Here is a 14,526-nt window from a genome sequence, read left to right as displayed (position 1 = left end):
TCAATCTGAATCTGCACAGAACTCAATTGTTCTCCTTGTAACTACATGCCTAGAACAGGAGTTTTTCCTGACTGCAGCCCTACTTAGAGCCTGTTTTTTATTTTATTTAACCATTATTTAACTAGACAAGTCAGTTAAGAACAAATTCTTATTTACAAGGACAGCCTACAGTGGAGCAGTGTGTTAACTGCCTTGTTCAAGGCCAGAACGGGGATTCGACCCAGAAACCTTTCGGTTACTGGCCCGACGCTCTAACCACTAGGCTACCTGCCGCCCCAAAGTTAGAACCTGTATCGAGGTCCCAGAGCGTTTCCTGTTCAGGTCACATGGTCAGGATAAGAAGTCCAGCCCCTAGTCATGATCAATCGGCACCCGGAGCTCAACACTCCCTCTGTCATTGTGAAGTATGACAGTCAGTCAGCCAGGGGGGTGTAGGGGTTACTATGGAGTGGTTAGTGGTGGTGACACAGTAACCATGGTGATACAGTAAGTAACTATGCTTTCCCACAGCAGGAACAGATGAGACAGGAGACTCTGATCACATGACACTTAGTGACCAAGACACTGTGTGTGTGTGTGTGTGTGTCACGTTTTAACTGAAGGGTAGTGTAGGGAGCCAGCCCAGCTGCTGTACACACTGAGGGTGTGTAACTGCTAACTTGGTGGACTGCAACACTCCGAGGTGTTCATTCATCAAGTCCATCTTACTTACAGCAGGTCACTCTGAAGTGACAGACTGGGAACACTTATCCTTATGTGAATGGAGCACTGAGAACGGTCTACTTCCTTAAAAAGTGGACATTTTGTTAAGGGCATAATCCAATGGGTAAATGCAGTGTGTTGCATTTCACCAGGCCCCTGAGCAAACTGGTTATGACCTGATTGCACTGTAGCCTACTACTTCACTACCCTCAGGTCTATAGACTAGTGTGTATTTATCTCACCCTACATTCATTAGACCCTAAGAATGTGTTAATCTATTTGTATGATTTGGTACGTGTCCATTCTGGCCTAAATGGCTTCATTGTGCCCCTATAACAGCCTGTTTTGCTGCTGCCTCTGTGGCCCTGTAGGAACAGCCTGTTCTACTGCTGTCTCTGACCAACTCTTTGACCCAATTCATCTGATTCACACTTCTGCCAAAGCCTGGCGGCGTCTGTTTAAACACCGCTTGTGTGACCTTTTGTGTGTGTGTAAGTTTTGGAGCTGTGTGTGTTTCCTTAATGGTGTTCGACAATATGAATGGCTGTATTTTGACCCTCCAGTGTTAATAGGATCTGTGTGGTGTAGATGAGGCCCTGCATGCAGTATGAGAAGGAACACTGATCACTGGCGAATTGTTGTTTCTGGTTGAAGCTGTTAGCTGGAGCCCCCGCTGAGTTACACTGGGCCAGGTGTGTGTGCGACCCACTCGCTGAGTGTGTGAGACTTGCCAGTGTGTGTGTGTGGCAGTGGCTAACGACAGCAGCGGTTGTGGGTGGAGGTGACCTCACTTGAGCCCTCTCAGGACAGCCTGGGAGTGTGAATAACCGAAACCAGTATGCCTAATATAGCCTACGGGTCCTCAGGATTACGCCGTGACATCATGACCCGTTTTCAGGTGCCCATCCAGATTATAGGCCAACCTTCTAATATACACTACCGTTCAAAAGTTTGGGGTCACTTAGAAACTTCCTTGTTTTTGAAGGTAAAGGACTTTTTTTTCTTTTTTTTTGTCCATTTTAAAATAACATCAAATTGATCAGAAATACAGTGTAGACATTGTTAAAATTTTAAATGACTGATGTAGCTGGAAATGGCTGCTTTAAAAAACGTTTTTAATGGAATATCTACATAGGCCCATTATCAGCAACTGTCACTCCTGTGTTCCAATGGCATGTTGTGTTAGCTAATCCACGTTTATCATTTTAAAAGGCTAATTGATTATTAGAAAACCCTTTTGCAATTATGTTAGCACAGCTGAAAACTGTTGTTCTGATCAAAGAAGCAGTAAAACTGGCCTTTAGACTAGTGGAGTATCAGCATTTGTGGATTTGATTACAGGCTCAAAATGGCCAGAAACAAAACTTTCTTCTGAAACTCGTCAGTCTATTCTTGTTCTGAGAAATGAAGGCTATTCCATGCGAGAAATGGCCAAGAAACTGAAGATCTCGTACAAAGCTGTGTACTACTCCCTTCACAGAACAGCGCAACCTGTCACTAACCAAAATAGGAAGAGTGGGAGGCCCCGGTGCACAACTGAGCAAGAGGACAAGTACATTAGTGTCTAGTCTGAGAAACAGATGCCTCACAAGTCCTCAACTGGCAGCTTCATGAAATAGTACCAGCAAAACACCAGGTCTCAACGTCAACAGTGAAGAGGCGACTCTGGGATGCTGGCCTTCTAGGCGTCTTTCACAAACTAGACACTAATGTACTTGTCCTCTTGCTCAGTTGTGCACCGGAGCCTCCCACTCCTTTTTTCTATTCCAGAGCCAGTTTGCGCTGTTCTGTGAAGGGAGTAGTACACAGCATTGTACGAGCTAATCCAAGTTTTATCAAACAAACCATGCCATTGGAGCACAGGAGTGATGGTTGCTGATAATGGGCATCGGTACGCCTATGTAGATATTCCATTTAAAAAATCAGCTGTTTCCAGCTACAATAGTCATTTACAACATTAACAATGTCTACACTGTATTTTTGATCAATTTGATGTTATTTTAATGGACACATTTTTTTGCTTTTTCTTTCAAAAACAAGGACATTTCTAATTGATCCCAAACTTTTGAACGGTAGTGTAGGTCTACCTCTGGCAAGGGTTCTGAATGTAAAGGTGACAGATACAGGGATGGTTATTTCGGTTGTGTGTGGAGGCGTTAACTGAGAGGGGGGGGGGGGTCAGAGGTGGTTCTGCTGCTTTTGTCAGGGAGACGGGTCATCTATAGACTGTGTACAGGTTGATCTAAGTAGACCTTCTGTTTGTGTGCCCTCTCATTCTCCAGTGTTCACCCTTACTGTCTGAGCATTCAGCCTCTACTCTCCACAGTAGCTCCAGGCCAGACACGTAGCCCTGCCGGCTGCCGGGAGGTTAACCACTCTGGGCAAAGTTTGTCCCCGGCTGGCCAGCTCAGCCCCTGATTGGACGAGATCAAGGGTTAAACTGTTCAGCGGCCTGCCTGTGTCTGCAGCACCGCCCTGTTTACCGGCAGGCAGAGCACTGGGCAGCTCAAAGTGCACACTAAGGCCTTTTTTCTATTTTGTGGAGACATGTAGGCACACAGACAGCGTAAATAGTGGGAGCTTAACCATGACCGTGCAGGGCCCCAGAGAAAGGGGTCTCTGTCCCATCTAGGGGCCATATGCTGGCATATAGATTTCATGGACCACAGTGTTGTGGGTGTTTAGTGTGTTACAGGTTTATCCATACACAGGATAGTTATTTTTTTCAATTTGATATACTATAGCCATCAAATTCAACTCTGGACCTCAAAGCCAGTTCCGCTGCTTTTGTCATTGTTTCCCTCTAATCAGGTGCTGATTTCGACCTGGGACACTTCATTATCAGGTAGAAGAGAGAACCAGCAGGCTCCGGACCTCGTAGAGTAGGCGTTGAATACCCCTGGCCTATATGATGTATTAATGTAAGGTCACCTTCAGAACTGTTGCGTTCTCCTTTCTTGTCTTGGTGAGATGGTATGAGGAAACCTACCACAACCACTCCAGTCTGATTTTTCCCAGCCGCAGAAATGTAAACGTTTGCTCTGAACATGCAACTCTGTTAGGTTTTCATTTCATTGACATTGCACTTTCCATCTTTCATTTTTAGACTTCCTCTTTCGTTTCTCGCCTCTCTCGCAATCTGGGAATTTATGGAGGTCCCACTTGTAAAGCGTTCATCAAAGAGAGAGTCCTGCAGGTTGTGTGTCTTGAGACATCTGCGCTGTGTTTTCTAAACTACCCAAGGAAATGAAAGGGGATAAAAGTTGGTTGTTACTTCGTCAGCTCCACTTAATGTGCGGAGACAGTTGAGGCTGGGAGGCAGCAGGGGGAATCTCTCTCTGTGTCCCCTCCCCATATGGCGACATGGATCGCTCCTCTCCTCTCCTCATAGGAAGCTCAAATGGTTGGTCCCATCCAAAGCATTCAGAGGGGTTATTCATGCTGTGCTTTTCCCATCCTTTCCCTCACAGGGCCTCAGTGTTTGAACAACAATACTCCAGAGACAGAGAGGGAAGGGAAGGAGAGGTGAGAGGGAAGGGAAGGAGAGGTGAGAGGGAAGGGAAGGAGAGGTGAGAGGGAAGGGAAGGAGAGGTGAGAGGGAAGGGAAGGAGAGGTGAGAGGGAAGGGAAGGAGAGGTGAGAGGGAAAATGTTGAACCCTAAAGGTCCCTTTTTGAGTGTCTCTGTCCCAAATGAGCCCTGATCAAAAGTAGTGCACTATATAGGGAATATGGTTCCTTTGGGACGAACCCATAGGGTGTTGGCAGTAAACTCACTGAGGACATCCTCTAGCCGGCTCAGAAAATATCCTTCCACTTCTGTAAATGTGTCTTCACCAGTTAGCAGCTTGAGGGAGTCTGTCTCCTGACCTGAACCACTTACTGTATGTAGCGCCCTATAAGCCATTACTTGTGTTCAAGCCTAATTTAACATTTTTGAATTGCGACCAACCAAGGAGGAAATTCTGCAACTTCTGAACAAACAGAGTGGACGGATAGACCGATGGGAATCAGTGGAGTGGTCAAACGAAACAAAGGAATAGCTTTTTTGAGTACAGGATTCATTTGCTCAGCAAGTGGAACAGAGAAGCGCTTGTGTGGCGTTAGCGTAAGAGGCTATTCCTAGCCAGCATACATTATTGTTGAAGACCAGGGCTCTCCAACCCTGTTCCTGGAGAGATACCCTTCTGTAGGTTTTCACTCCAACCCCAGTTGTAACTAACCTGATTGAGTTTATCAACCAGATATTTATTAGGATCAGGTGCGCTAGATTAGGGTTGGAGTGAAAACCTACAGGACGGGAGCTCTCCAGGAACAGGTTTGGAGTGCCCATGTGTCCCAAACAGCACTATTCCCTATGTATTGCACTGCTTTTGACCAATAAGTAGTGTACTGTATAGGGAACAGGGATGCCGAGTATGTCCTCCTGGCTACCACGACAACGGAACAGTCCATTTTGAAAAGCAGCAGACTGCTGTTGTTGTGTGGGAGCAGTCATGCCCAGAAAATAATGGATTGCATCGGCCATCAATTATTTAAATGTCCATTAGAAATATAAAGAAAAAAGAAAGGCATACAACATTAATGTGGGGTGATATCTTACTGACACAGCAATTACAATGCTGTTACGTACCACATACACCCTGTTTATCCCTCTTTTCAGTCGTTTCGAAAGGCTGCTGAAATATTAAGGTTGAAATATTTTCCAAACAGATTAACTGCCTCAGACCCATTCATTGTTTGTATTTGAATGATTCTCCAAAAAAGAAAACGACCACCTGACTTGTGTTTATGTACCCAGAGCTCCACCAGTATCGCCAGACGACCCAAGGCGCTTTTCGGTTGTCTAAGTTTTCATTTGCTTGTTTGCGTTGCGGGGGCCGCTTGAAACCCAATCACGACAAGATAAACAATGCTCATAACCACAATAACACAGCAGCCAATTAAAGCTAAGCCCTATGAATAAAGTTTTGGTTATTTTACAGAGACACACAACACATGGGTGAAAACCTCCGCCAGTGTTTTTCAACATCGAGGAAGCCTGATTTAACATGAGCTGTGGTGTATTTGAGCGGCTTGTTTTTCACTCAGGTGTGTGTGTGTGCGGCAACGGTTCGCCTGATTTGGTTTTATTGGTGTAGTTAGCAATTCAGTGATGACAGCCATAGGTCTTTTATAACAGACACTAGACAGTTAATCTATGCACACTTTCTGCCTGATAGTCTGTCTGGGTCTCGGGGACCAAGAATAGGTCTGGAGTTGACACACGGCCAAAAACCCACGGGCTTAGTGCTACAGCAGGTATGTGTAGCCGGTCAGACGAGGCACACTGTCTGACAGTGTGGACTGCAGTGATGATATAGCAGGCATAAGATCCTTTCAACTTTTAAGTTCTAACTATTTAAACATTTATCTGTATTTCATTGTGGTCTGACTTGTCCTATTAGTGTTGTGGAGTGGGAAAGCCCACCAGCACAGACCCCATCCTTCCCCATATGTAACAATTTCCTTGCGTCACTCACTACCACTGTGTGGACAGTCCTGGTGACCAGTTCTCTGTTTCTGTGGCTATTCTCGTCAACTGCGGTGGTGGTCATGTGGCGTTCTAGGCCCATGTCGTCTTTCCAAAGTCCGCCCGTTATAACTCCCAACGCGCTCTGCTGACAAACACAAACACAGCAACAAGTTGGAAGCCCTTTAAACAACACTGCTTGCTTTTTGTCATGTTGCTTGGTGGCTGGGCAGCTGGCCTTGCTTGGTGCAGTCTGTTAAGATTTGTTCCTTTATCGCCTGGCTCTTGCTGTTTATACTGTCATAGATGAAAGACTCAATCTGCTGCTGAATGTATAAAACATTACAAACACCTTCCTAATATTGAGTTGCACTCCCCTCAACATCCTCAAGTCGTCGGGGCATGGACTAAAAGGTGTCGAGCGTTCCACAGGGGTGCTGGCCCATGTTTACTCCAATGCTTCCCACAGTTGTCAAGTTGGCTGGATGTCCTTTGATGGTGGACCATTCTTGATACACACAGGAAACTGTTGTTTGAGAGACCCTACAGCTTTGCAGTTCTTGACACAAACCAGTGCACCTGGCACCTACTACCGTACCCCAATTGAAAGGCAATTAAATTGTTTGTCTTGCCCATTCACCCTCTGATTGGCACACATACACAATCCATGTCTCAATTATCTCAAGGCTTGAGAATTCTTCAACCTGTCTCCTCCCCTTCATCTACACTGATTTGAAGTGGATTTAACATCAATAACTTTCACCTGGATTCACCTGGTCAGTCTGTCATGGAAACAGCAGGTGTCCTTAATGTTTTGTACACTCAGTGTGTATACACACTTTGTTAAAAAAAAAAATTGTGTGGAAACTCTCCTGTGGTTGTTGTAGAGCTCCACAGTCACATGGCGTTATGGTTGAATATGCCAACTCTTAACACTATCCAGACCCAGTTCTTATGAAGCACAGATAAGACACTTCTCCAGACTCTTGGCTGGATAGGTTTAAATGCCTGTATCCAGGGCAGAAAATGAAGACAGATTTATACAATGCAGGCTACATAAATGCAACTTGCAGTACGACATAACATGAACGTGTTCAGTGTTCAACTTTAGAAATCGTTATTTATTGTTCCATGTTAAGCCCGTCCAGTGACGTCTGGCTGTAAAGATATTACCTGGCTACCCAAACACTACGCCACGACCACGGATGCTAGTTTCTTCTCTGCAATTTATGAGTACCTACTACCTCCCTGACGCAAACATTCTAACCGCTCTGATTGGTCTCAGAAACCGCCAGGTTAGGCTGGGACACTTGTGGGTAAAGTGCCGGTATTTTTTTTAAACATTTGTCATTGGCTTTGATACTCTGATTGGTTAGAGATGATCCAATCGCTGATGACTTTGTTCTGTACAACACCCCTTATCTTGACGTTGCCATCGTTGAAGTAGTTTGTTGCGGTCTCAGACTGAATTATGTAGCAAACAGAGCAGCACTAGAATTCAGTTGGAGTCATCGGGCTATTAAAAATAGACCTTATGACAGAGAGAGAGGTTATTTCAAGCCCCAACTTTGAGTCCTACTGCTGCTCCAGAGAGAGGGGGCTGCTGCAGGGACCCAGGAGCACACAATGTCCAAAGATGGTCCCTTTGCTTTGGCCTCTCAGGCAGAGCTGGCTTCCCCTTCCAGCAGCTCACGGGACCAGACCATAGAAATACAAATATAATCTGCAGGCCATCCACCCATCACAGAACATTGACTTGAATGGGGATGCTTTTTCTAGTGATCCTGTTTCTATGGTCCAGACCACTGGATTGTTTGTGCAGTCATGGGAACAAGTCTCTAAAGCTGAGAGTGTATGGAGCCTGTGTATAAGCACATGTGAAATTGTCCTGGAAGGAGTTCAGAACCAGTTACGAGGCTAAGTGAGCAAGGTGTGTGTGCATGTGTTTGGTGTGTGCATTTTGGGATATTCCAGAGTGTCAATCAATAATCTACTCCACCTCCTCATAGGCCATCAGTAGGCAGAGAGAGTGGGAGGGAGAGAAAGGAAGGAAACTAAAAGATGCACCGAGCTAGCCTCAAACCCACACCATTAGCCAGCCTCAGTCAGCCTACTCTCTGTCCCTCTCCCTGCTCAGGGCTCCTCTTGGCATGCTGTGGCAGTAGGAATGTGAGCCTCTTCTGTGCTTCTGCTGTGTTCAGTGAGGGCTGGCCTCTGCTGCCTGATTTGTTGTTTCTGCTGAGCGCAGCGCTGAGTCTGACGGAGGAAAAAGGCGCAGCTCCCTGGCGCCCCAGCACGGCATTGCGGCCGCTTCCTGTGTGCGGTGCTGATGGCTACCAGATGTCTGGAGGGAAGAGAGACTAGTGGTCTACCACGCTGGTGTCTAGTGCTTTTCGTTCTGTTTCACTTTCGTGCTACCTCTTTTTTTCCCGCTCTCGGTCACTCCCTCTCGGTCACTCTCTGACAACTCCTCTCTGGGTCGCTCGTCACTCTCTGATAGAGGTCGCCGGATTAATCGGAATGGCCGATTTAATTAGGGCCGATTTCAAGTTTTCATAACAATCGGAAATCGGCATTTTTGGACGCCAATTTACATTTAAATGATTATTATTATTTTTTTTACAATTGTTTACACCTTTTTATTTAATCTTTATTTAACAAGGCAAGTCAGTTAAGAACACATTCTTATTTTCAATGGCGGCCTAGGAACAGTGGGTTAACTGCCTTGTTCAGGGGCAGAACGACAGATTTTTTTTTTACCTTGTCAGCTCAGGGATTCAGTCTTGCAACCTTACGGTTAACTAGTCCAACACTCTAACTACCTGCTTTACATTGCACTCCATGAGGAGCCTGCCTGTTACCAGGTAAATTGGTAAAGGTAAATTGCCAAGGTAAGTTGCTAGCTAGCATTCATAAGCATTCCTTCAAACAGCACTTTCGTGCATTTTGCCAGCAGCTCTTCCCTGTGCTTCAAGCATTGTACTGTTTATGACTTCAAGCCTATCAACTCCCAAGATGAGGCTGGTGTAACCAATGTGAAATGGCTAGCTAGTTAGTGGGGTGCGCTACCTCTACTCTCTGACAACTCATCTCTGGGTCACTCTCTGACAACTCCTCTCTGGGTCGCTCGGTCACTCTCTGACAACTCCTCTCTGGGTCGCTCTGTCGTTCGGTCACTCTCTGACAACTCCTCTCTGGGTCGCTCTGTCTCTAACCTAATCACACACCCACAAACTGTGGATCAGGGTGTGAGCTGCTGCTGTGGGCTGTTTAACCCAGTAGAGGTTAACTCTGCCTGTCTGTCTTAGTCAGCTTATAGTTGAGCCTCTTCCCAGATCCGCTCTCATGGAAAAGACATGCTTCATTAGAAACTACCATTAAATCATCTTCCCCCCTCCTTCTGCATGCCTTGGCCACATCCCATTTTGGGACGCAGACATGAACTAGATGAGCATAACTGGGCCGTAAAGCCTGTAATGCTACATTTTAATATCCAGACCTCATACATTTTACAGCCGCTGTAATTCGTGGTCTTCGAGAGAGATAATGGTGTGCCCTTCACATTTCATTGTTTAGTGACTTTACTGTTTGATCTAGAGATCTGGACTGTTTGACTCTTATCAATCCATGTGAGTGGTCTACTGTTGAGTCGACCACAAGGGACCGTGTGTAAGTGGCTTTACTTCATTACATAACTAATATTATGCGCATGTTTCAGTATGTCACTCATTTTACGGTTTGGCATGGATTGTCCCCCCCCCCCCCCCCCCCCGTGGCGGCTCACCTGTCGTCTCTGCCACATGGACACCTGTGCTTCTGCAGGGCCTTCGTACAGCCTCTAGACCCACTGCTGCTGTGGTCCAGCCCCTCTTTGTGTGGACCAATCTCCCCTCTTGAGGATTCCTATGTGTGTTTGTGCGACGGGGGGAGGGGGCACCCTGGAGACAAGCTGTGAAATGCCCACCGCCGCCCCGTGTAATTTCTCGGGTTACTGCGAGTCGGCCGGCCCATACGGACAGACCACACACTCCTCCCTACCTCTATCGCTCTCTTTCTCGCAATTTTTCTCTTTTCGTCTTGTTCTTTCTCTTTTTAAAAATCATTATCGAAATGCGTTTTATACCAGAGATATGAGATGTGGCTAGTCAAGAGGGAGATGGCGAGAGGGGCAGGCCAGTCCTTTCTTAGCCTGTCCCCAATGAGTGTCCTGCGGGCAGCCTGATTGCATTATAGAGCTCTGCTCTGGTGCTGCTCGATCTCTCCGGCCTGGCTACCAGCCAGAGGAAGGGGATGAGACGCCCCCCCCTCCCTGTGAAGACCCTGTTGTGAGAGCGGGCTAGTTTACACTCCCTCTGATTGGTGGCTGAGAGACGGTGAACTCCCACCTTCTCTCTCAGTATTCCTGTGAACTCTCCCAACGTTATTTCCGTATATCTCTCGGGTACGTCTCGGAACCCTGTGGAATAGCTTGAGTGCTCGACCCGTCGACATTTTGTAGGGCCGACTTCGTCTCTCGCTCTGGTATACCAATGGCATTTGGCTAGGCGACTGGACTGGTCGATCAGGCATTGAGTTCCAGGTCAGTAGTACCATGCAGAATGTAAGCATTTTTTTTGTATTTATTGTTGAGGGAATTCTATTGAGTTTACTGCTGCTTATCTGGGCATTTTGGGGATTTCCAACTATAGACCCTGGCTTTATGGTTCCCAGATGGACTGACAGGCTGCAGGTGTTCACACAACTCAAGCTCCGTTGGAGCTTAGCTCTTACCTGCTACTTTAACACACATCAACTCAGCTTCCCCTATTCAGAAACCATACAGCCTGTGACAAGAGTCTCTAAGTGTTGGGTTAGTGAAAGTGATGTGGTTTTGAGCTGAACAACGATCCTCCCAAAAAGAAAAGATCCTTCCTCATAGTTTATTCGTAAAGTAATGACAACATTCCACAATGTATTCTGACATGCTGGTTGTCTGGAAGGGATTTGTTTACAGTAGATACACCTCAGCCACATACTGCTCTTTCATCTAGAATTTATCGATCAACAGGCCATTATGTTGATCAGTGTTAAGCCCATGCATGTGGTTATGTGTGGCTCCCGAGTGGCGCAGCGGTCTAAGACACTGCATCTCAGTGCAAGTGTCTTATGCAGTCCCTGGTTTGAATCCAGGCTGCATCACATTCAGCCATGATTGGGAGTCCCATAGGGCGGCGCACAATTGGCCCAGCGTTGTCTGGGTTTGGCAGGGGTAGGCCATCATTGTAAATAAGAATTTACTCTTAACTGACCTGCCTAGTTAAAAAAAAAAAAGTCAAAGGTCTGGCATTGGCCATGCATTCATTGTCATACTTCCTTAACATATAACATAACACATGTCATAGCCTTGTCTTGGTCTGTTTTGCGTGTTCAGCTCCACTATGCCAGTGTGTGGTTTGGACCACTACTCTGATAGCCGTTTGGCTTGTCGAGTTGTGCGCTCAGTCATCCTCTTGTGTGTACAGACCAGACACGCACTCGCAGACCGAGACAAACCACGGCAGAACTAAGAGGGGAATTGTCTGGGCCGCTGGTCTTCCCCTCAGCCTGGCTACTCGCTCTCTGCAGCCAAGAAACACTGATCATGTGAACGGCCCAGCCCTGCTAATGGAATGTGTTGAATTCCTAAAGATGCAGTTTTGACAAACACATGTGACTTGGGGGGGGGGCTGCTGTACATGTTTTGATCCTCAACCTTTGCCTGATATTCAAGTTGGTTCTCAACAATAACATCTGTACAAAGAGGAGATGTAGAAGGGGAGGGATGTCTCTGCCACCTACCTCCACCATGCCTGCTCCCCCACGTTAAATAGACAACCTCTGTTGAACAGCCTAGCTAGAAATGCCACGAGTAGAACCTACAGTATTCCTCCTAACATGAGAGCATGTTTGTTCCACGTAATATATTTATATCTGAGCCTTCCACATTGTTGTGCCCTGTACTGCTATAGTCAGATGACCTAGTCCGAGCTCTTATGTCCTGTCCCCCATCAGTTCTCACAGCTAATCGGTTGCCAGTTCCACTAAAAACAATCCCCCTAACTGAATACTTTCCTGCATGAATTGAATAGGCTGCTGTATAGCAACAAGGGCAATTAACAACAGAAATATGGGAATCGCTCTTAGTGGCGCTTCCCGTTGGATAAACAATTAACGCTAGTGTGTGTGCATCTGGAAGTAACAGTAGTCATATGTCATTGCAGGCCTATTAGGAAGGAAGGACACATTTCAAACTCAAATCAACCAATCAATAACTCAATAAAACTACAAATCAACTTGTCAATTCTCAGGTTATTAGGTTAAGATAATAGTAGGTTGACCCCTGTATGACTGACTAAATCAGATGGTATTTAGTGGTACACTTCTCTGCAGTCTGTATCCGATTATAAGGAATTTATAAATTTAAATTCTAAACTAATCTGAAACATGGATTACTGTTGCATAATTTATTATTTAGGCAAACAAAATTCTCTTGTTTTCTGTAATACAATTGGAGTACAACCCATCTGATTTGATGACGTAGGCCTACACCACAAATGGACTCCTTTCACGTAGTTGAAATATTCTCCCATACATATACAATAGATGACTCTATTTCTGTGCTTTCCCTACAAACACGCATCAAGAGAACACATGGACTCCACCTCTGTTCAGTTGTCAGTTAGATAGAAGCCAGTGGGTGTTGTGTTCTCCATTGGGCTCACAGGAGCTCACCGGAGCTGAGTACTGGCACATCAGATTTTCTACTGCTTGAACTCCTGTTCCTCTTATAGAATATCAGCTCAAAAGTATTGTGGAGCTCCTACACCTAAATATAAACAGTACCGGCCCCCAAAACTAGTACTTGAACCTATTTCAGTCCAAGTCCAGCACTGGTGATAATAGCTATTGAGGTTTGGTTTCTGTTGCTCCATCCCTCTACCACAAACCAACATCTATACAGCTTCACCAGCCAATAGCGAAAGTGCATGAACATGGAGGCCATCGTGTACTTACCACAAGTCACAAGTTGCATGGACTCACTGTGTGCAATACTAGTGTTTAACGTGATTTTTGAATGACTACCTCACCTCTGTACTCCCCATATACAATTATCTGTAAGGTCCCTCAGGTGACAAATAACATTTGATTTGACTGTGTCGGATGCAACAGGTGTAGTGTGAAATGCTTACTTACAAGCCCTTAACCAACAATGCAGTTCAATAAATAGTTAAGAAAATATTTACTAAATAAACTAAAGTAACACAATAAAATAACAATACCGACGCCAAATATAGGTGGTACCGAGTCAATGTGCGGGGGGGGTACAGGTTAGGTCATTTGTACATGTAGGTAGGGGTAAAGTGACAATGCATAGATGATAAACGGTGTGTAACAGCAGTGTAAAAACAGAGGGGGGGTGTCAATGTAAATAGCCCAGGTGGCCATTTGATGAATTGTTCTTGGGGGGGGGGGGGGTGAATGAATCACTTTGATTTTCATATGGGTGCACTCAGAAGACATTCATTTTATTCAATAAATGTTCCTTTTGTTCGATAGTCTCTATATCCGAAAACCTCAGTTTTGTTTGCGTTTTCTTCAGTAATCTACAGGCTCAAACGCAGTTACAACAGGCAAACAATCAAAATTGTATCCGTAAAGTTAATAGAAACATGTCAAATGATTTTTCAATTTCCGCCTGAAGACATACCAAAATCTAACTGCCTGTAGCTCAGGCCCAGAACCAAGGATATGCATATTCTTGATTTCATTTGAAAGAAAACACTCTGAAGTTTGTGTAAATGTGAATTGAATGTAGGAGAATATAACACAATATATCTGGTTTAGATAATACAATGAAAATCATGTGTGTTTTTTAATTTTTATTGTTGTATCATCTTTAAAATGTACCTGTATCAACAGGTATAATAAACATATTATATATATGAGTACAGGGAACATAAGGTTTAATATATTATTATAGACCTGCTAGATCTACTGTTTATTTTATATTGACATTTCAGCTAGATCTACTGTCTCTAGTAGATACAGCTGGTCTGTTGTAATATGATGTCTCCATTTCACTTTGGCCATTGTTGTGGGCCTGCCCTCCACTCAACAGCCTCAAATAGGCTATTTCATGTGGGGGTGGGGTGGAGCGGCAGACACGTGTATCTCGGCCATGCTCCCTCTAATTCAAAACGTGTATGTGTATATATATATATATATATATATATATGTATATCCAACGTGTACTTTACACATTTCATTACATTTTTATATATTGCTACTAAAATGTT

The 14,526-nt window shown here is 45.1% G+C and overlaps 1 protein-coding gene across 12 annotated transcripts in view; it reads left to right on the top strand.

Moving 5' to 3' along the window:
• LOC116374658 (GRB2-associated-binding protein 1) overlaps nucleotides 1-14,526 on the top strand; it is a 68,317-nt gene that overhangs the window by 2,668 nt on the left and 51,123 nt on the right. The window contains exon 1 of one of the 12 annotated variants that reach the window (XM_031828344.1): nucleotides 10,667-10,790. The exons of the other annotated variants lie outside the window; for them this stretch is intronic. The gene's annotated coding sequence lies outside the window, so the exon portion shown is untranslated. Of the gene's footprint in view, nucleotides 1-10,666; nucleotides 10,791-14,526 lie in introns of those variants that run through there. 12 annotated transcript variants of the gene reach the window in all.

The sequence above is a fragment of the Oncorhynchus kisutch genome, linkage group LG7, assembly GCF_002021735.2.
Source record: "Oncorhynchus kisutch isolate 150728-3 linkage group LG7, Okis_V2, whole genome shotgun sequence".
Taxonomy (NCBI): Eukaryota; Metazoa; Chordata; class Actinopteri; order Salmoniformes; family Salmonidae; genus Oncorhynchus; species Oncorhynchus kisutch.
This window is presented reverse-complemented; position numbering and strand designations above follow the sequence as displayed.